Genomic DNA, 22,849 nt, shown 5'->3' with positions numbered 1-22,849 from the left:
TAAGTCGAGCACTAGCTGTACTTCCTCTGCCTTCCTCCACCTTCTCCCACCCACTTTCCCTCCTGCAATCCCTACACTGTTGTCTGTGTCTATTAATTACTTTTTCTTTGCTTAATCCCTTCATTTTTTTACCCAGTTCTTCAACCTCCACCCCTTTTGACAGCTGTCAGTCTGTTGTCTGTATCTATGAGTTTGTTTCTATTTTGTTTGTTTGTTTATTTTGTTCATTAAACTTCACATATAAGTGAAATCATATGGTATTTGTCTTTCTCTTACTTGCTTATTTCACTTAGCCTAATAATCTCCAAGTTCATTCATACTGTCCCAAAAAATAAGATTTTCTTTTTTTTTTTTACAGATCAGTAGTAATCCATTGCGTAAATGTGCCCCTTTTTTTGTGAGAGACAGAGACAGAAAGAGGGACAGATAGGGACAGGCAGACAAGAAGGAGAGAGATGAGAAGCATCAATTCTTTGTTGTGGCTCCTTAGTCTCCTTAGTTGTTCATTGATTGCTCTCTCTTATGTGCCTTGATGGGAGGCTACAGCAGAGTGAGTGACCCCTTGCTTAACTCAGTGACCTTGGGCTCAAGCCCGTGACCATGGGTTCAGGTCTATGATCCCATGCTCAAGCCAACGACCCGCACTCAAGCTGGTGAGCCCACGCTCAGGCCGGCGACCTCAGGGTTTTGAACCTAGGTCCTTCGTGTCCTAGTCCGATGCTCTACTGTGCCACCGCCTGGTCAGGCTACCACGGTCTTTTTATCCACTATCTACTAATGGGCACTTGTGCTGTTTCCAAATCTTGGTTATTATAAATAATGCAGCAATGTACATTAGTGCATATATCCTTTCTAATTGGTGTTTTGGGTTTCTTTGGATATATTCACAAAAGTAGAATTGCTGGGTCATAATGCAATTCATTATTAATTTTTTGAGGTAACTCAATATCGATTTTCACAGTGGCTGTGAAAATTTGCATTCCTACCCACAGTGCACGAAGGTTCCCTTTCCTCTACATCCTCACCAACATTTGTTGTTTGTTGGTTTATTGAAGATAACCATTCTGACAGGTGTAGTTTTAATTGGTATTTCTCTGATGATTAGTGACATTAAGCATCTTTTCACATGTCTATTGGCCATCTGTATGTCTAGTTTGTAGAAATGTCTATTCAAGTCTTTTGCCCATTTCTTATTTGATTGTTTGAGGTGTTTTGTTGTTGTTGAGTTTTATAATTTTCTTGTAAATTTTGAATATTAACCCTTTATCAAATGTATTAGCATATATATTCTCCCATTCAGTAGGTTATCTTTTCATTTTGTTAATTGTTTCCTTTGCTGTGAAAAAACTTTTTAGTTTGATATAGTCTAACTTGTTTTTTTATTGATTTAAATTTATTGTGTTTACATAGATTCAAGTGTCCCACCAAATATACCCCACCACCCCATGTTCCCCTCAACATCCCCTTTGTCATCCTCCCCCAATGCCTTCTCCCTTCCCTCCAGAATATGCTTTTCTGCTCTTTATAACACTGTGTTATGTATATATATCATAATTTCACTAATCTCTTTCCCTTCTCTGATCCCATTCTCTCATTCCCTTTCCCTCTGTCCGCTTTCCCTCTGGTTCCTTTGATTCCTCCTCTGTCACTATTCTGCTCCTCAGTTCACATTGTTTATTGGATTCCTCAAATGAGTGAGGTCATATGATATTTTTCTTTTCTGCCTGGCTTGTTTCACTTACATAATAGTTTACAGGTCCATTTATGTTTTTGCAAAAGGTAAGATTTATTTCTTTTTCATGGCCCTATAGTATTCCATTGTGTTTATGTACCACTGCCTTCTTATTATTTTTTTTTTTTTTTTGTATTTTTCTGAAGCTGGAAACGGGGAGAGACAGTCAGACAGACTCCCGCATGCGCCCAACTGGGATCCACCTGGCACGCCCACCAGGGGCGATGCTCTGCCCACCAGGGGGCAATGCTCTGCCCCTCCGGGGCGTCGCTCTGCTGCAACCAGAGCCACTCCAGCACCTGGGGCAGAGGCCAAGGAGCCATCCCCAGCGCCCGGGCCATCTTTGCTCCAATGGAGCCTTGGCTGCAGGAGGAGAAGAGACAGAGAGGAAGGAGTGGGGGGTGGAGAAGCAAATGGGCGCTTCTCCTATGTGCCCTGGCCGGGAATTGAACCCAGGTCTTCCTCACGCCAGGCCGACGCTCTACCACTGAGCCAACTGGCCAGGACCTGTACCACTGCTTTTTAATCCACTTGTCCACTGACGGACACTTGTGCTGTTTCCAGATCTTGGCTATTGTAAACAATGCTGCCATAAACATGGGGTGCATTTCTTCTTTTGAATCAGTGATTTGATATTCTTAGGATATATTCCTAAAAGTAGGATAGCTGGGTCAAAGGGCAGTTCCATTTTTTATTTTTTTTATTGTATTTATTTTTAATGGGGTGACATCAGTAAATCAAGATACATATATTCAAAGATAACATGTCCAGGTTATCTTAAAGTTCAATTATGTTGCATACCCATCACCCAAAGTCAGACTGTCCTGTCACCCTCTATCTAGTTCTCTTTGTGCCCCTCCCCCTCCCCTTCCCTCTCCCTCTCCCCCCTCCCCCCGTAACCACCACACTCTTATCAATGTCTCTTGGTCTCACTTTTATGTCCCATCTACGTATGGAATAATGCAGTTCCTGGTTTTTTCTGATTTACTTATTTCACTCCGTATAATGTTGTCAAGATCCCACCATTTTGCTATAAATGATCCGATGTCATCATTTCTTATGGCTGAGTAGTATTCCATAGTGTATATGTGCCACATCTTCTTTATCCAGTCATCTATTGATGGGCTTTTTGGTTGTTTCCATGTCCTGGCCACTGTGAACAATGCTGCAATGAACATGGGGCTGCATGTGTCTTTACAAGTCAATGTTTCTGAGTTTTGGGGGTATATACCCAGTAGAGGGATTGCTGGGTCATAAGGTAGTTCTATTTTCAGTTTTTTGAGGAACCACCATACTTTCTTCCATAATGGTTGTACTACTTTACATTCCCACCAACAGTGGATGAGGGTTCCTTTTTCTCCACAACCTCTCCAACATTTGCTATTACCTGTCTTGTTAATAATAGCTAGTCTAACAGGTGTGAGGTGGTATCTTATTGCAGTTTTGATTTGCATTTCTCTAATAACTAAAGAAGATGAGCATCTTTTCATATATCTGTTGGCCATTTGTATTTCTTCCTGGGAGAAGTGTCTGTTCATATCCTCTTCCCATTTTTTTATTGGATTGTTTGTTTGTTTGTCGTTGAATTTTATGAGTTCTTTGTATATTTTGGATATGAGGCCCTTATCTGAGCAGGTGTATACAAATTTAATGCAATTCCCATCAAAATTCCAATGACATTTTTTAAAGAAATGGAGCAAAAAATAATCAGATTTATATGGAACTATAAAAAGCCCCGAATAGCCAAAGCAATCCTAAAGAAAAGGAATGAAGCTGGGGGCATTACAATACCTGACTTCAAACTCTATTATAGGGCCACGACAATCAAAACAACATGGTATTGGCAGAAAAATAGACACTCAGACCAATGGAACAGAATAGAAAGCCCAGAAATAAAACCACATATATATAGTCAAATAATTTTTGATAAAGGGGCCAACAACACACAATGGAGAAAAGAAAGCCTCTTCAACAAATGGTGCTGGGAAAACTGGAAAGCCACATGCAAAAGAATGAAACTGGACTACAGTTTGTCCCCCTGTACTAAAATTAACTCAAAATGGATCAAAGATCTAAACATAAGACCTGAAACATCTTCTTTATCCAGTCTTCTATTGAAGGGCTTTTTGGTTGTTTCCATGTCTTGGCCACTGTGAACAGTGCTGCAATGAACATGGGGCTGCATGTGTCTTTACGTGTCAATGTTTCTGAAGTTTTGGGGTATATACCCAGTAGAGGGATTGCTGGGTCATAAGGTAGTTCTATTTTCAGTTTTTTGAGGAACCACCATACTTTCCTCCATAATGGTTGTACTACTTTACAGTCCCACCAACAGTGGATGAGAGTTCCCTTTTCTCCGCAGCCTCTCCAACATTTGCTATTACCCGTCTTGTTGATAATAGCTAATCTAACAGGGGTGAGGTGGTATCTCATTGTAGTTTTGATTTGCATTTCTCTAATAACTAATGAAGCTGAGCATCTTTTTATATATCTGTTGGCCATTTGTATTTCTTCCTGGGAGAAGTGTCTGTTCATGTCCTCCTTCCATTTTTTTTATTGGATTATTTGTTTGTTTGTTGTTGAGTTTTATGGAATACTACTCAGCCATAAGAAATGATGACATCAGATCATTTACAGCAAAATGGTGGGATCTTGATAACATTATACGGAGTGAAATAAGTAAATCAGAAAAAAACAAGAACTACATGATTCCATACATTGGTGGAATATAAAAACGAGACTAAGAGACATGGACAAGAGTGTGGTGGTTACCAGGGGTGGGGGGAGGGAGGACATGGGAGGGAGGGAGGGAGAGAGTTAGGGGGAGGGGGAGGGGCACAGAGAACTAGATAGAGGGTGATGGAGGACAATCTGACTTTGGGCGAGGGGTATGCAACATAATTTAATGACAAAATAACCTAGACATGTTTTCTTCGAATATATGTACCCTGATTTATTAATGTCATCCCATTACCATTAATAAAAATTTATTAAAAAAAAAAAAAGACCTGAAACAATAAAGTACATAGAAGAAGACATAGGTACCAAACTCATGGACCTGGGCTTTAAAGAGCATTTTATGAATTTGACTCCACAGGCAAGAGAAGTGAAAGCAAAAATTAATGAATGGGACTATATCAGACTAAGAAGTTTTTGCTCAGCAAGAGAAATTGATAACAAGATAAACAGACAGCCAACTAATTGGGAAATGATATTTTTAAACACCATTTTTAATTTTTTGAGGAATCTCCATGCTGTTTTCCACAGAGGCTGCACCAGTCTGCATTCCCACCAGCAGTGCAGGAGGGTTCCCTTTTCTCCACATCCTCGCCAGCACTTACTCTGTGTTGTTTTGTTAATGAGCACCATTCTGACAGGTGTGAAGTGATATTTCATTGTGGTTTTAATTTGCATTTCTCTAATGATTAGTGATGTTGAACATTTTTTCATATGCCTATAGGCCATCTGTATATCCTCTTTGGAGAAGTGTCTATTCATTTCTTTTGCCCATTTTTTGATTGGATTTTTTATCTTCCTGGTGTGGAGTTTTACAAGTTCTTTATAAATTGTGGTTATTAACCACTTGTCAGACATATTATTGAATATGTTCTCCCATTGTGTGGTTTGTCTTTTTATTTTGTTTATATTTTCTTTAGCTGTGCAAAATCTTTTTAGTTAGATATAGTCTGATTTGTTCATCCTGTCCATTATTTCACTTGCCATGGAGATAAATCAGCAAATATATTGCCGCAAGAGATGTCAGAGAGCTTACTGCCTATGTTTTCTTCTAAGATGCTTATGGTTTCATGACTTACATTTAAGCCTTTTATCCATTTTGAGTTTATTTTTGTGAATGGTGTAAGTTGGTGGTCTAGTTTTGTTATTTTGCAGGTAGCTGTCCAATTTTCCCAACACCATTTATTAAAGAGGCTGTCTTTACTCCATTGTATGCTCTTACCTCCTTTGTCAAATATCAGTTGTCTATAAAGGTGTGGGTTTATTTCTGGGTTCTCTGTTCTGTTCCATTGATCTATATGCCTGTTCTTATTCCAGTATCAAGCTGTTTTGAGTACAATTGCCTTGTAGTACAACTTGATATTAGGAAGTGTGATACCACCTACTTTATTCTTTTTTTTTCATGATTGCTGAGGCTATTCATGTTCTTTTTTGGTTCCATATAAATTTTTGGAATATTTGTTCTACATCTTTGAAGTATGTCATTGGTATTTTAATGGAAATTGCATTGAATTTATAAACTGCTTTGGGTAATGTAGACATTTTAGAGATGTTTATTCTCCCTATCCATGAACATGGTATATGCTTTCATTTGTTTATATCTTCCTTGATTTTTTTATATCAATGTTTTATAATTTTTCTAGTACAAGTCTTTAACCTCCTTGGTTAAATTTACTCCTAGGTACTTTTCTTTGGTTGTTGCATTAGTGAATGGGATTGTTTCCTTAATTTCTCTTTCAGTCAGTTCATTATTGGTGTATAAAAATGCCTCTGATTTCTGAATATTAATTTCATATCCTGCCACCTTGATGAATTCATTTATCAGGTCAAGTAGTTTTTTGACTGAGACTTTAGGGTTTTCTATGTACAGTATCATATCATCAGCAAATGATGATAGTTTTACTTCTTATTTTCCAATTTGGGTGCCCTTTATTTCTTCTTCTTGTCTGATTGCTGTGGCTAGGACTTCCAGGACTTTGTTGAATAAGAGTGGTGAAAGGGGGCACTCTTGTTCCTTATCTTAAGGGTATTGCTTTTAATTTTTACCCTTTGAGTATGATGTTGAATGTGGGTTTGTCATAGATGGCCTTTATCATGTTGAGGTATATTCCCTCTATTCCCACTTTGTTGAGAGTTTTGATCATAAATGGGTGCTGTATTTTATCAAATGCTTTTTCTACATCTATTGATATTATCATGTGATTTTTGTCTTTCTTTTGTTTATGTGATGAATCACACTGATTGATTTGTAAATATTGTACCAGCCTTGGCTCCCCAAAATCAATCCCACTTGATCATGATGTATAATTTTTTTAATGTATTGCTTGATTCAGTTTGCTAATATTTTGTTGAGAATTTTAGCATCTAAATTTATCAAGGATATTGGCCTATAGTTTTTTTTCTTTGTATTGTCTTTGCCTGGTTTTGTAATCAGAATTATGCTCGCCTCATAAAAGGAGCTTGGAAGTCTTCCCTCCTCTTGAATATTTTAAAATAGCTTGAGAAGGATAAAAATTAATTCTTCTTTGAGTATTTGGTAGAATTCTCCTGTGAAGCCATCTGACCTAGGGCTTTTGTTTGTTGGGAGTTTCTTGATAACTGTTTTGATCTCATTTGTTGTAATTGGTGTATTTAGGTTTTCTGATTCTTCCAGATTGATTTTGAAAGATTTTATGTTTCAAGGAATTTGTTCATTTCACCTAGGTTGTCTAATTTTTTGACGTATAGTTCTTCATTTTATTTTCTTACAATCCTTTGTATTTCTGCTGTGTCAGTTGTCGCTTCTCCACTCTCATTTCTAATTTTATTTATTTGAGTCCTATCTCTTTTTTTCTTGGTGAGTTTGGTTAAAGGTTCATATATTTTGTTTACCTTTTCAAAGAACCAGCTCTTGGTTTCATTGATCCTCTGTATTGTTTTTTTAGCCTCTATGTCATTTATTTCCTCTCTGATCTTTATAATTTTTTTTAAATCCATCGACATGAGGCATGTTTTTTTTTTGTTGTTTTTTTTGTTGTTTTTTAAAATTTATTTTTAGAGAGGAGATGGAGAGACAGAGAGAGAGAAGGGGGGAGAAGCTGGAAGCATCAACTCCCATATGTGCCTTGACCAGGCAAGCCCAGGGTCTTGAACCGGCAACCTCAGCATTTCCAGGTTGACACTTTATCCATTGCACCACCACAGGTCAGGCTATAATTTTTTTCCTTCTACTTCCCCTGGGCTTTACTTGCTGTTCTTTTTTTAGTTCATTTAAACTGTTTATTGGGCTTTTTCTAGCTTCTTAAAATATACATGTAATGTTATGAACCTCTCTCTCAGGACTGCTTTTGCTGTGTCCCATATATTTTGAGTTGTTGTATGTTCATTTTTATTTGTTTCAAGTAAATTTTTTATTTTTTCCTTGATCTCATTGTTAATCCATTTGTTATTTAATAACATGCTATTTAGTTTCCAAGTGTTTGAGTGTTTTTCAGGTTTTTTATTGTAGTTGGTTTCTAGTTTTATGCCAGTGTGCTGAGAGAAAATGCTTGATATGATTTCAATCTTAAATTTATTGAGACTCGTTTTATGTTCTAACATGTGGTCTATCCTAGAGAATGTACCATGAATACTTGAAAAGAATATATATTCTGCTTTAGGGTGAAAGGTTCTGAAAATATCTATTAAATCCAGTTGATCTAGTGTGTCCTTTAAGTCTGCTGTTTCTTTGTTAATTTTATTTCTTGAGTATGTATTCAATGATGTTAGTGGGGTATTGAAATTCCCTAGTATTATAGTATTGCTGTTGATCTCGCCCTTTATGTCCATCAAAATCTTTTTTATATATTTAGGTGCTCCTATATTAGGTGCATAGATATTTATAAAGGTTATATCTTCCTGTTGAATTGATCCGTTTATCATTATATAATGACCTTCTTTATCCCCTACCACAGCTTTTGTTTTAAAGTCTATTTTGTCAGATATAAGTATTGCTACATCGGCTTTTTTTTTTTCATTTCCATTTGCATGAAATAGTTTTTCCATCTCTTTACATTCAGTCTATCTGTATCTTTTGTTTTGAGGTGGGTCTTTTGTAGACAGCACATGTATGGCTCCTGTTTTCTTATCCATGCAGCTACCCTATGTCTTTTGATTGTAGCATTTAATTCATTTACATTTAAGGTTATTATTGATATGTAGTTATTTATTGCCATTTTATTCTTTAAATCTACATTTCTCTTTTACTAGATCTCCCCCCCCCTTTGTTCTGTTTACAACAGGCCCCTTAACATTTTTTTTTTTGCAACATTGGTTTGGTTGTAATGAATTCCTTGAGTTTTGGGGGTTTTTTTGTCTGTGAAGCTTTTTATTTCTCCAATTTTAAGTGATAGCCTTGCTGGATAAAGAAGTCTTGGTTATAGGCTCTTGTTCTGCATTACTTTGAATATTTCTGCCATTCCCTTCTGGCCTCAGATGTTTCTGTTGAGAAGTCAGAAGTCATCCTTATGGGAGCTCCTTTGTAGGTGATTGACCACTTTTCTCTTGCAGTGTTTATAGTATTTTTTCTTTATCTCTTAACTTTGGTATTTTAATTATGATGTGTCTTGGTGTAGGTCTCTTGGGGTTCCTCTTTAATGGGATTCTCTGTGCTTCTTGAACTTGTATGACTTTTTCCTTCATCAATTTAGGGAAGTTTTCAGCTATAATTTCTTCAATTGGGTTTTCTATCCTTTGTTCTTTCTCTTCTCCTTCAGGAACCCCTATTATGCAGATGTTGTTTCTCTTCATGTTGTCACAGAGCTCTGTTAGAGTTTCCTCAGACTTTTTATCCTCTTTTCTTTTTGCTGTTCTGCTTCCATGCTTTCACTTATTTTATACTTTAAATCGCTAATTCAATCCTCTGCTTCATCTAGCCTGCTTTTAATTCCTTTTAGTGTAGTGTTCATTTCTGATATTGTGTTTGTCATTTCTGTCTGATTCTTTTTTATGATTTCAATGTTCTTTTTAATGCCTGCTCTCTCTTTGTTTAGGTGCCCATTATTTCCATCTATTGTTACTCTAAGATCCTTGGGCATCCTAACAATCATTATTCTAAACTCTGCATCTGGTACCTTGGTTAGTTTTATCTCATTTAGTTCTTTTTCTGGAGATTTCTCTTGATTCATTTGAATTGCATTTTTCTGTCTTCCTATTTTGTCTCTATATAGACTTCTCCTTTGGATGTGTTGTTTGTGTAGCTAGCTGAGTATAGGGTTGGTGTTGTCTGCCTCCAGCCTTCAGTTGTGTTGTTTCTAGATCTTCTTGGGTTGGCCTCAGCTGTTGTTTGTAATACACTGTGGGCTACTTGTCTTCTGCTACTGCTCTTTTTGCTATTTGTGTCAGCATTTTCTTTGCCTTAGGTGGGTCTGGTGTGAGAAGCGTTTCCTTAAGATAACACCTTAACTAAGGTTGTTAGGTACTGAGCTGATGCTCTCCATATCTGGCCACTGAATGTACCAGCACTGGACCTCCCTGGCCAATACCTAGTGCAGACCAGTGGGGGTCACTGCTTATAACTCACTTAGCAACCTTCTTGGAGCTACAGGTGATCCATAATTTGTGGCTGCCTCTGCTGGGCCCTGATGACATTGTAAATATTAGCTGCACTCCTAGGCTGGCTTTTGTGTACTCTTGGCCACTCTCTGTTCCCGAGGTGTGGTCTTTCCACCGGCCCCTCATTGCCTTTGCTTCCTCCGGCACTCGGGCGCCAGTACTGCTGGGTGCACTGGCTTGTGGGCTGCTTTGCAGCTGCAGGGGACTCCTTGCCATCGCTGCACACGTTGCTGGGCTTCACCCCCCACCACTGCCACCCAGGCTGCCAAGCACTGTGGCCTCTGCCACAGCCTGGCCCTCCTGCCCTTTGGAGGGTACTCAGCATGGGGGGGGCTGTGTAACCCAGACCTCAGCACTTAAAACCTGTGTCCCTGATGTGCCCCTGCTTCCAAGCATCTTCCTGCACTGACTTGAGCAGGAGAGCCTCTGGTGTGCAGGGTAATTTCTTCCCTTTGCTGGCTTGGTTCTCTCAGGAAGAAATGGTCACTTTAGGTTTGAGGAGTGACCCAGCACAGGGTTCAGGGTGCTGTCCCCCATAGTCTCTCCCTGTGCCCCCGAGACTACACTCCTTTTGCTACTCCAGTCCTCTGGGTGCTCCCTGCTCCTGCAGCCCCGGGTAAGTGGCTGTGAATGACATTTTCTGTGGGGTCCCTTTAGGATGGAGCCTGAATCTGAGAATTCTGTCTCCCTCTCACAAACAGTAACCCGGCTCTTCTTTCAGCTAAATACTATCCGTATGCCTCCTCTAGTCTCTGGGACTCCAGGCTAGGTTTCCGGTTCTGTGGCTGAAGGCCCACAACTCTCCGGGAAACCCACCCCACCATGAGAGACCCTCCGGGCCACTTCTTGCTCATGGGGGTGGGGCAGCTCTTTCCACATCTTCGCCTTTCCTACCAGCTCAGTGTGGTTCCTTCAGTGATGCTTGGTTATAGATTCTTAGTTTAGTCCTAAGTTGGTTTTTCAAGATAATTGTTCCTAAGTTAAGTTGTAATCCACTTTGGTTCTGGGAGGTGGAAGTTGTAACATCTGCCTACTCCATCACCATTTTTCCTCTCTAGTCTCACTTGTTTATTTTTTTTTCTTTTATTTCTCTTGCATGGTGTGATATATCAGAAAAAAAATATTATTTAGAAATGTTTGAGATTTTACTGCCTATGTTTTTTTCTAGAATTTTTATGGTTTCAAGCCTAACATTTAAGTCTTCAATCTATTTTAAATTTATTTTTGTGTATGGTGTGAGAAGGTGGTCCAGTTTTATTTTTTTGCATGCATCCGTCCAATTTTCTCAACACCATTTTCTGAATAGATTATCTATACCACATTGTATGTTCTTGCTTTCTTTCTCAAATATGATGTGACTCTAAAGATGGGGTTATTTCTGGGCACTCTATTCTGTTCCATTTTTCTATATGTCTGTTTTTATACTAGTGCCATGCTATTTTGCTACTATGGCCTTGCAGTCTAGTTTAATATCAGGTAGCATGATTTCCCCAACTTTGTTTTTCTTTCTCAAGATCATCATTGCTATCTAAGGTCTCTTGTGGTTCCATATAAATTTCTGGAATATTTGTTCTAGTTCTCTAAAATGCATCATTGTTATCTTGATAGGAGTTGCATTTAATCTATAGATTGCTTTGGGTAGTATGAACATTTTAATGATGTTAAATCTTCCAATCCATATTCATGAATACAGTATATGCTTGCATTTAATTATATCTTCTTTAATTTCTTTTTTCAGTGTCTTTTAATTTTCCAAGTACAGGCCTTTTACATCCTTGGTTAAATTTATTTTTAGATTTTTAAAATTCTTTTTGAAGCAATTAAGAATGGTATTGTTTTATTAATTTTCCTTTCTGATAGTTTATTACTAGAGTATAAATATGCAACTAATATCTAGATATTTATTTTGCATTCTGTTAAATTACTGAAATTTTTTTTATCAATTCTAATATTTTTATGATGGAATCTATAGTGTTCTCTCTATATAGTATCATGTCATCATAAATAATGACAGTTTTATTTCTTCCTTTCCAATTTTAATGCTTTCTATTTCTTCCTCTTGTCTGATTACTATGGCTAGAACTTTCAGCACTATATTGAGTAAGAGCGGTGATAGCAGACACTCCTGTCTTGTTCCTGATCTTAAGGGTAACACTTGTAGTTTTTTTCCATTTAATATGATTTTGACTGTTGGTTTGTCATATATGGCCTTTATTACACTGAGGGATGTTCCCACTATTTCTACTTTGCTGAGAATTTTTATAATAAATGGGTGTTGGATTTTATCGATTATTTTTTCTGCATTATTGATATAAACATATGGTTTTTATCTTTCATTTTATTTATCATGTTGATTGATTTGTGGGTATAGTACAACCTTTCATCCCTGGAAAAAATCCAACTTGATCATGGTGTATAGCCTTTTTAATATATTGCTGGGTCCTGTTTGCTAGTGTTTTGTTGCAAATGTTAACATCTAATGTTTATTAAGGATATTGGCCTACAATTTTCTTTCTTTGTAGTGTCTTTATCTTGTTTGGGAATTAGGATAATGCTGTCTTCATAAAATGAGCTTGGAAAGCTTCCCTCCTCTAGAATATTTTGGAAAAGTTTGAGAAGAATAGGTGTTAGTTCTTTGAATGGTAGAATTCACCTATGATGCCGTCTGGTCCAGGATTTTTATTTGTTGGGAGTTTTTTATTATTAGTACTGCATGGTAGAGTCACTAGGAGTCAGGTGGGTGGAGCCTCTGGGGCCAGGAGAGTGGGTCTGAAAGGTAGTTCTATCAATCTCCTGTGAAGGGGAAACACTAGTCAGGTTCACAGAAAACTGGGGGAGATTGTTCCTGCTCCAAAGCCAGAGAACTGAGTCACTGACACCCCTTGAGTTTGTTCAGACTTCTACACCCTGGCCAAGACAGCTGAATCTTCAGGAGGGCCTGAACTCTGCAGGATGAGGCAAGAGGGAGTCCAGAGGGTAATGCAATTGCTTAGCCCAAGTTCTGATGCCACACAGAGTAGAGTACTCTACCCAAGAAAAATGATGTCTGCAGTATAAGAGAATGACTCAGCCCAGGGATTCTGGTAGCTGTCCCTCTGTGTTTCTCCTCAGAGTCACAAACCCCAGGATTTCCTCACACAACTCTAGTCACTCTGTTCTTCCTCTACCAGAGCCCAGGCTGAGCAGCTGCAAACAAAATATTTGTGCATTAGTCCTTTAAAACGATGTGTGTGTCTTTAGCTATCTCTCCCTGGTAGATAGAAACCCTGCTGCTTTTCACAGATGAATGTTATGTGGGTAGTTCTTCTAGGCTCTAGTGCTCTGGGTTAGGAAGCCCAGCTTGAGGTATAGGCCCCACATTTCTCAGCGAAGCCCTTTTCAACTGACATATTCTGGAACCTCAGCTGCTGCTCATAGGAGCAGAACCAGCACTTTTCACATCTCTGCTCTTTCTACCAGTCTTGTTGTGGCTTCTTCTGTGAATCCTTGACTATAGACTTCTCTTCAGGTAGTTTTCAGTTAGTTATTCAGGATGACTGAACTTTAATTTACTTGTAATTCCAGTTTGGTTCTGGGAGGAGGTGAATGTAGCTTTTACCTATTATGCTGCCATCTTGATCCCTCTGGCACTGCCTGATTTGAATTATTTTTCCTCAAATACACTTTTGAAAATTTTATACCTCAGTTTATCTTTTAATACATATCTCAGTTACTCACTATTTTTTATTGCTGAGTAGCATTCTATAGTTTGGCTATCCATTCATTAACAGACCCATTTCTTCTCTTATTTTCACCATCTGTTTCTGAATGTTAATTTCCCACAAATTAATTTTTATCCTATTATAAACATAACGTACATGAACAATGAAGAAAACATGGGTCACACACACATACACACTGACTGAAATCCTACCACCTATGGATAACCACTAACCACTGTTAACATTGTTCTCTCTCCCTTTCTCACTCCCTTTCAGCCCCTCTTTACTCTTGCAATCTCTCTCATATATCTAAACTATATTATGTATACATGATCTCGTCCACTTTTATACTATATAGCATCTTTTCAGTTGATTTCACATTTAAATTAAATTTTATTGTTATTTAATATTTTCTTACTTTTACTAAATTATACATGTTTAAAATTTAAAGGTCAAATAATAGTACAAGGCCAACATTAAATATAGTTAAAAGGGGACTCAAGGGTGCCCCATCCCTCCCTACCTATGAGTCCTCTTATATGTGAACACTTGCAAAGTTTTTAATGATTTCTTAAATCTTAAATTTTGATGTTCTGATTCATATGTTATATGGTCCAGGGTCTCAGTAGAAACAGATGGTCTACAGAAACAAGTGATTAAAGAAGAAACAATTTACAAAGGAGAAGGTCAAATTAAAGAAAAATAGTAGTATATCATTATCAACTTTAGAATTAACAGGGGCAGCATTTGGGAGATCAATGGCCAGAACCTAGTAAGAACAGAAGCTGTGGCCTTACGTGGGTAAATGTAGTCACTCCCCAGCCTGGGTGGGAAAGTGGAAGCTGAAGGAACCAACAGCCCGCTTTCTGCCTTTTCTCATCTTCCCATTTCCCACCAATGTATCTAAGTAAGCAAACCCAACTAGAAGCTGATGGCAGGGAGCCCAGATGATACAGTCTGTGGAGATCAGCCTTATGAGGCACAGAGCAGTGTAGAAAAAGTGAAAATAGATCTGCAAGGCATAGGAAAAATTACTAGCACATTGACCTATACATGTATTTTTTCCTTTATAAATTTTGGTTGTTTTGTGTTAACAACTTATGATAAATAATACTTGAACTCTTTTCTCAGACTTTCTTACATTTTTTCTCATGTCTCATAATATAGTACTATTATATATTACATTAGAAAATAATAATTATAACAATATCTATTGTTTTATATACTATATAAATAGTTATTCATTGCCTAACCAAATAATGTACTATGTCATTCCCTTCTATTTCACTCCCTACCTCACTGTCTCTTCAGGGATTGATAATTGCCTCATATTTGCATTTACTTAGTTTTCTATGTGTTTGACACTAATTCTTTTCAAAATATTACAAATTACTCTTTATATGGCCAAACACATCAAAGAATATTTCAATTCTGTTTTGCGCTGGAACCTTCTTTTTCTTGCTTCAATCTGAATTGTTTGTTTTCTAGGCCCTGATGCTAGCTACCCATCCATGACTTCTGTCCTTAATCTTATCTATTTCCCCTTTTGCTGCACTGCATGCTCCCTCTCTTGATTTTCCTCTTTGTTTTAGTAGACCCACCTTCTACTTGTTTCATGAGAAAAGGTGCAGAAGAGGTAAAATTTGAGGATTGCTTGTCTAGAAATATACCTAATTCTACTTTCACACTCAACAGATAATATATCTAGGACCAGAATTCTAAGCTGAAAATCATTCTTCTCCAAAACTTTGTAGGCATTGCTCCATGGCCTTTTAGCTTCCATGTTTGCTGTTTAGATATTACATGCTGCTATGAATCTTGTTCATTTGCATGTGGCCTTTCTTTTCTTTCTAAATGCTTTTATATAAGCTCTGAATATCTGGTGTTCTGATGCTTCACGATGAAATTTGGGACTCTGTTTATGTTTGGCATATGATAAACTTTCAGTCTCAATTATTGTTCATCAGTTCAACAAAATTTCAGCATAATGTGTCTTAGATAACATCTTTCCTCTGTTTTGATTTTTCTCTTTTGAAATTCCATTGTTAGATGCTGGATGTTCTGGGCTGATCCTCAAGATTTCATTTCTTCCTTCTTCCCCCAAGCCTCCTCAGTAATTACTTTGAGAAAAAGTTATAATAACTTATAATAACTATTTTCAAAGTTGAGCATGTTATCTCCTATTCATGGACAAAAATGTATGCTTTCATGCCCAATAATGTGCCTGCAGTTGGGCATTAGGCCAGTTCTTCTCTACATCTTTTTCATAATTTCTTTCTTCCACTTTATAAAAGACAGGCATAGTCCTCAATGGATCCTGACTCTCACCGTGGTTCCTTGTCTTAGAGAGTTAAACTTTTAGAGGGATACTTAGAAATAATTTTTTACCTGTGAAGCCAATCTTAATTAATGTGACTTATAAGAAATAATATATTTTGGCTTGATATTTTGAGTTCAAACATTATAGAACAGGATAATGACCACTTTTGTTTAGCAGACCTTACCCAACCATTTTCAAAGTGCACTCTCTGAGGGCAAGACAAGTAAAAGTCAAAAAAATAAAGCAACTGTAAGAAATGCAGGAGACAGACTTATGGCAGGTATCCACATCTCATCTATGATGGGAAACACTATAATTCATACATTAGATACCTATCATAGGAATGTATGTTAAGGTTACTTATTGGGAGCAAAAAATTAACTCAGAGAGAAAGTAAATTTGATTTGGAAAATTGGTTTGACAATGAGGACTGAACTTTCCCATTAGGTTATGACTAGGAATTGAATGAAGCTAACAAGCAAAATCTGAGCTCTGATGGTTTGATGTAAATAGAGGATGTGATAAAATAGAACAATTTTATTATATATATAAAAATGCACAAAATAAAGAATATTTTAATTTTCCCAATCCTTTCTGAGTATATCAGGTTAAGTAAGTTGCCTCTAAATGAAAGATTAAACAATATAACTCATTTTTATAAGATTTTATTTATTCATTTTAGAGAGAGGAGAGAGAGAGAGAAACAGAGAGAGAGAGAGAGAGAGAAAGAGAGAGATAAGTGGGGAGGGTCAGGAAGCATCAACTTCCCTATGTGCCTTGACTTGGCAAGCCCAGGATTTCAAACCGGCAACCTCAGCGTTCCAGGTCAATGCTCTATCCACTGCGCCACCACAGGTCAGGTCAGCTAATTTTTTTATTAAGTCTTGGTAAAGCCTTTTTGGTATGCTGCCCAGAAACTACGTGACAAAATAATTGCAACAACTGAATAACAAATCCTTTCACAATATAAGCTTTTTTATTTCAACATAATTAAAGGGCCCAATTGAGTTATTAGCTGATGCAGTATTAAAAATTGGTTTGATGATTAATTTTATGTGCTTTTGGCTATAACTTAGCAATAGTTCATAGTTTTGAATGACATCGATCCTTCTATTCTTACATACTTCCCTACAAAAACAAGATTTTCAATTATTTTATAATTACAAATAGTAATAATCGAATTAATGCTGAACACTATTTCACTTTAGAATAAGAAATATCTATCCATTAATATTTAAATTTCATTGAGATAAATTTCTAAAATAACTGCTTTAAAAATGAGTAATTTTATCAAAATTTGTAATACAGAGAAAAAGATGGCAGCAGAGTAGGTGGACACACAGACGCCCAGCTCTCACCACCAAACTGGAATACAAATCAATTTAGGAAAAATCAGCATGAAAAAACAACTCTGAACTGCAAGAACAGCTCTCAAAAACCAAGGAGCAAAGTAGAAGCCACAACAATCCTGGTAGGGAGCGCCTGAACCTCCTCTGCTTACAGGAACGAAGGGGGGGGGGTTGAGGCTGAGAGCCCAGAGAGGATCTCACAGAGGGAAAAGAGCAGAAACTACTGCTCACAGCCACTTACCTGATGACCAGGGAGCGAGGTGTGCTGAAAAGACCAGCTTATCTCCCAAGTGGAAAGGACAGGGAGAGGGACAGACTGTGAGGAGCTAAGAAATGCAGAAAATGAACTAAAAAAGCTGACTCATCCGTGCTGGATGCGGCCATAGCTGGGGGAGAGACTGAATCTTTCACAAAACAGAGCTGAAGTGCTTCCAGATCAGAGATCCCCGGACATCTATCCAGCTCCAATCAGCACAACAAGACACAGCTGAAAACAAGAAGTGGGGAGGATTGGCAGTAACTCAGGTCTCCATGGAGATCTGAGATACACCTCCCCCTACTGAAGCTGAGAAAACACCCTGCCCCCAGTGAGATTAGCTGGCTAAAGAGGCCTTCAGAGTCTCAGGATACACCCATCGCATTCCTGGATACAGTTTCAAGGAAGCCCCCTGTTGAGATCAGTAAACAAGACTATGACCTGTTAAGAAAACAAACAAATCAAGACTTCAAAGCTGACCAAATCTGAAAGTGGATTACAGATAACAGCTGATACCAACCCAAGAAGACCTAGAAATAACACAACTGAAAACTGGAGGCAGACAACACCAAGCCTAGACTCAACCAACTCTACAAATAAAACACCCAAAAACAGACGATGAGAAGACAAAGGAGTGCAATCCAAATGAAACCACAAGAGACACCTTTAAGAGATGAACTGAGTGATATGGAAATAATCAAACTTCCAGATACAGAGTTCAAAATAATGATTGTAAGGATGCTTAGGGATCTTAGAACAACAACGGATGGTCATTATAAAAACTTAAATAAAGAAAAAGCAAGTATAAAAAAGAATCAGTCGGAGATGACAAATACAATATCAGAAATAAAGACCACAATGGAAGGAATTAAAAATAGGATAGATAGAGCAGAGGATTGAATCAGCGAGTTAGAGGACAACTGGAATGAAGGCATAAAAGCAGAGAAGGAAAGAGAAAAGAGACTCAAAAAGTCAGAGGAAACTCTTAGAGAGCTCTGTGACAACATGAAGAGAAATAACATCCGCATCATAGGGGTTCCTGAAGAAGAAGAAAAAGAACAAGGGATAGAGACTTTGTTCAATCATATCATAGCTGAAAACTTCCCTAAATTAATGCAAGAGAAACTCTCACAAGTCCAAGAAGCACAGAGGACTCCATTAAAGAGAAACCCAAAGAAACCTACACCAAGACACATCATAATTAAAATACCAAAGCTAAGTGATAAAGAGAAAATATTAAAAGCTGCAAGAGAAAAAAAAGTTATCACCTACAAAGGAGCCCCCATAAGGATGACATCTGACTTCTCAACAGAAACACTTCAGGCCAGAAGGGAATGGCAAGAAATATTCAAAGTAATGCAGAACAAGAACCTACAATCAAGACTACTTTATCCAGCAAGGCTATCGTTTAAAATCGAAGGAGAAATAAAAAGCTTCCCAGACAAAAAACAACTCAAGGAATTCATTACAACCAAACCAATGCTACAGGAAATGTTAAGGGGCCTGTTATAAACAGATCAGAGTGGGAAAAGAATATAGCAAAAAAGGAATACACCTTTAAAGAAGAAAATGGCAATAAACAACTACATATCAATAATAACCTTAAGTGTAAATGGATTAAATGATCCAATCAAAAGACATAGGGTAGCTGCATGGATAAGAAAACAGGACCCATACATATGTTGTCTACAAGAGACACACCTTAGAACAAAAGACACACATAGATTGAAGGTAAAAGGATGGAAAAAAACATTTCATGCAAACGGAAATGAAAAAAAAGCTGGGGTAGCAATACTTATATCAGACAAATTGGACTTTAAAACAAAGGCTATAGTAAGAGATAAAGAAGGGCACTACATAATGATAAAGGGAGTAATCCAACAGGAAGATATAACTATTAAAAATATCTATGCACCTAATATAGGAGCACCCAAATATATAAAGCAGACTTTGATGGATTTAAAGAGCAAGATCAACAGCAATACTATAATAGTAGGGGATTTCAATACCCCACTAACATCACTAGATAGATCCTCAAGAAAGAAAATTAACAAAGAAACAGCAGACTTATTGGAAACACTAGATCAACTCAATTTAATAGATATCTTCAGAACCTTTCACCCTAAAGCAGCAGAATATACATTCTTTTCAAGTGCTCATGGTACATTCTCTAGGATAGACCACATGTTAGGGCACAAAAGTGCTCTCAACAAATTTAAGAAGACTGAAATTATATCAAGCACTTTCTCCAATCACAATGGCATGAAACTAGAAATGAATCACAACAGAAAAGCTCAAAAATTCTCAAATACATAGAAACTAAGTAGCAGGTTGTTAAATAATGAATGGATTAAGAATGAGATCAAAGAAGAAATAAAAAAGTTCCTAGAAATGAATGACAATGAGCATACAGCAACTCAAAATTTATGGGACACAGTGAAAGCAGCGCTGAGAGGGAAGTTCATAGCACTACAGGCACACTTTCAGAAGCTAGAAAAAGCTCAAATAAACAACTTAACCCTGCATCTAAAAGAATTAGAAAAAGAACAGCAAGTAAAGCCCAAATGTAGTAGAAGGAAGGAAATAATAAAGATCAGAGCAGAAATAAATGACATAGAGGCTAAAGAAACAATACAGAGGGTCAATGAAACTAGGAGCTGGTTCTTTGAAAAGGTAAACAAGATTGATGAACCTTTAACTAGACTCACCAAGAAAAAGCGAGAGAGGACTCAAATAAATAAAATTAGAAATGAGAGAGGAGAAATAACAACTGACACAACAGAAATACAAAATATTGTAAGAAAATACTATGAAGAACTGTATGCCAAAAAACTAGACAACCTAGATGAAATGGACACATTCCTTGAAACATACAATCTTCCAAAAATCAATCTGGAAGAATCAGAAAACCTAATCAGACCAATTACAACAAATGAGATCGAAACAGTTACCAAAAAACTCCCAACAAAGAAAAGTCCAGGGCCCGATGGCTTCACAATGGAATTCTACCAAATATTCAAAGAAGAATTAACTCCTATCCTTCTCAAAATATTTCAAAAAATTCAAAAGGAAGGAAGACTTCCAAACTCCTTTTATGAGGCAAGCATAATTCTGATTCCAAAACCAGGCAAAGACAACACAAAGAAAGAAAATTATAGGCCAATATCCCTGATGAATATAGATGCTAAAATCCTCAACAAAATATTAGCAAACCGGATCCAACAATATATGGAAAATATCATACACCATGATCAAGTGGGATTTATTCTGGGGAGGCAAGGCTTGTACAATATTTGCAAATCTATCAATGTTATTCATCACATAAATGAAAGGAAGGAGAAAAACCACATGATAATTTCAATAGATGCAGAAAAAGCATTTGATAAAATTCAGCACCCATTCATGATCAAAACTCTCAGCAAAGTGGGAATACAGGGAACATACCTCAACATGATAAAAGACAGCTATGACAAACCCACAGCCAACATCATACTCAATGGGCAAAAATTAAAAGCAATCCCCTTAAGATCAGGAACAAGGCAGGGGTGCCCCCTTTCACCACTCTTATTCAACATGGTCCTGGAAGTCATAGCCACAGCAATCAGACAAGAAGAAGAAATACAAGGTATTCAAGTTGGAAAAGAAGAAGTAATACTATCATTATTTGCAGATGATATGATATTGTATATAGAAAATCCTTAAGTCTCAGTCAAAAAACTACTGGACCTGATAAATGAATTCAGCAAGGTGGCAGGATATAAAATTAATACTGAGAAATCAGAGGCATTTTTATATACCAACAATGAACAATCAGAAAGAGAAATTAAGGAAACAATCCCCTTCACTATTGCAACCAAAAAAATAAAGTACCTAGGAGTACATTTAACCAAGGAGACTAAAGACTTGTACTCGGAAAATTATAAAGCATTGATAAAAGAAATCAAGGAAGATACAAACAAGTGGAAGCATATACCATGCTCATGGTTAGGAAGAATAAACATCATTAAAATGTCTATATTACCCAAAGTAATTTATAAATTCAATGCAATACCAATTAAAATACCAGTGACGTACTTTAAAGATATAGATCACATATTCTATGGTGATTTATATGGTTCCATATAAAAATTTATATGGAACCAAAAGAGAACATGAGTAGCCTCAGCAATCTTAAAAAAGAAGAATAAAGGGGGAGGTATCACACTTCCTGATATCAAGCTATACTACAAGGCTTTTGTACTCAAAACAGCCTGGTACTGGCATAAGAACAGGCACATATATCAATGGAACAGAACAGAGAACCCAGAAATAAACCCACACCTTTATAGACAACTGATATTTGACAAAGGAGGTAAGGAAATACAATGGAGTAAAGACAGCTTCTTCAACAAATGGTGTTGGGAAAATTGGACAACAACCTGCAAAAAATGAAACTAGACCACCAACTTACACCATTCACAAAAATAAACTCAATATGGATAAAAGACTTAAATGTAGGCCGTGAAACTATAAGCATCTTAGAAGAAAACATAGGCAGTAAGCTCTCTGACATCTCTTGCAGTGATATATTTGCTGATTTATCTCCACGGGCAAGTGAAATAAAAGGATAAACAAATGGGACTATATCAAATTAAAAAGCTTTTGCATGGCCAAAGACAATAAGAACAGAATAAAAAGACAAACTACACAATGGGAGAACATATTTGACAGTATGTCTGATAAGGGGTTAATAACCAAAATTTATAATGAACTTGTAAATCTTAACACCAGAAAGACAAACAATCCAATCAAAAATGGGCAAAAGAAATTAATAGACACTTCTCCAAAGAGGATATACAGATGGCCAATAGGCATATGAAAAAATGCTCAACATCATTAATCATTAGAGAAATGCAAATTAAAACCACAATGAGATATCACCTCACACCGGTTAGAATGGCGCTCATCAACAAAACAACACAGAATAAGTGCTGGCGAGGATGTGGAGAAAAGGGAACCCTCCTGCATTGCTGGTGGGAATGCAGACTGGTGCAGCCTCTGTGGAAAACAGTATGGAGATTCCTCAAAAAATTGAAAATCGAACTGCCTTTTGACCCAGCCATCCCACTTTTAGGAATATATCCCAAGGACACCATAGAATGGTTCCAGAAGGAGAAATGCACCCCCATGTTTATAGCAGCATTG

Source organism: Saccopteryx bilineata, chromosome 8 (genome assembly GCF_036850765.1).
Source record: "Saccopteryx bilineata isolate mSacBil1 chromosome 8, mSacBil1_pri_phased_curated, whole genome shotgun sequence".
NCBI classification, from domain to species: Eukaryota; Metazoa; Chordata; class Mammalia; order Chiroptera; family Emballonuridae; genus Saccopteryx; species Saccopteryx bilineata.
This window is presented reverse-complemented; position numbering follows the sequence as displayed.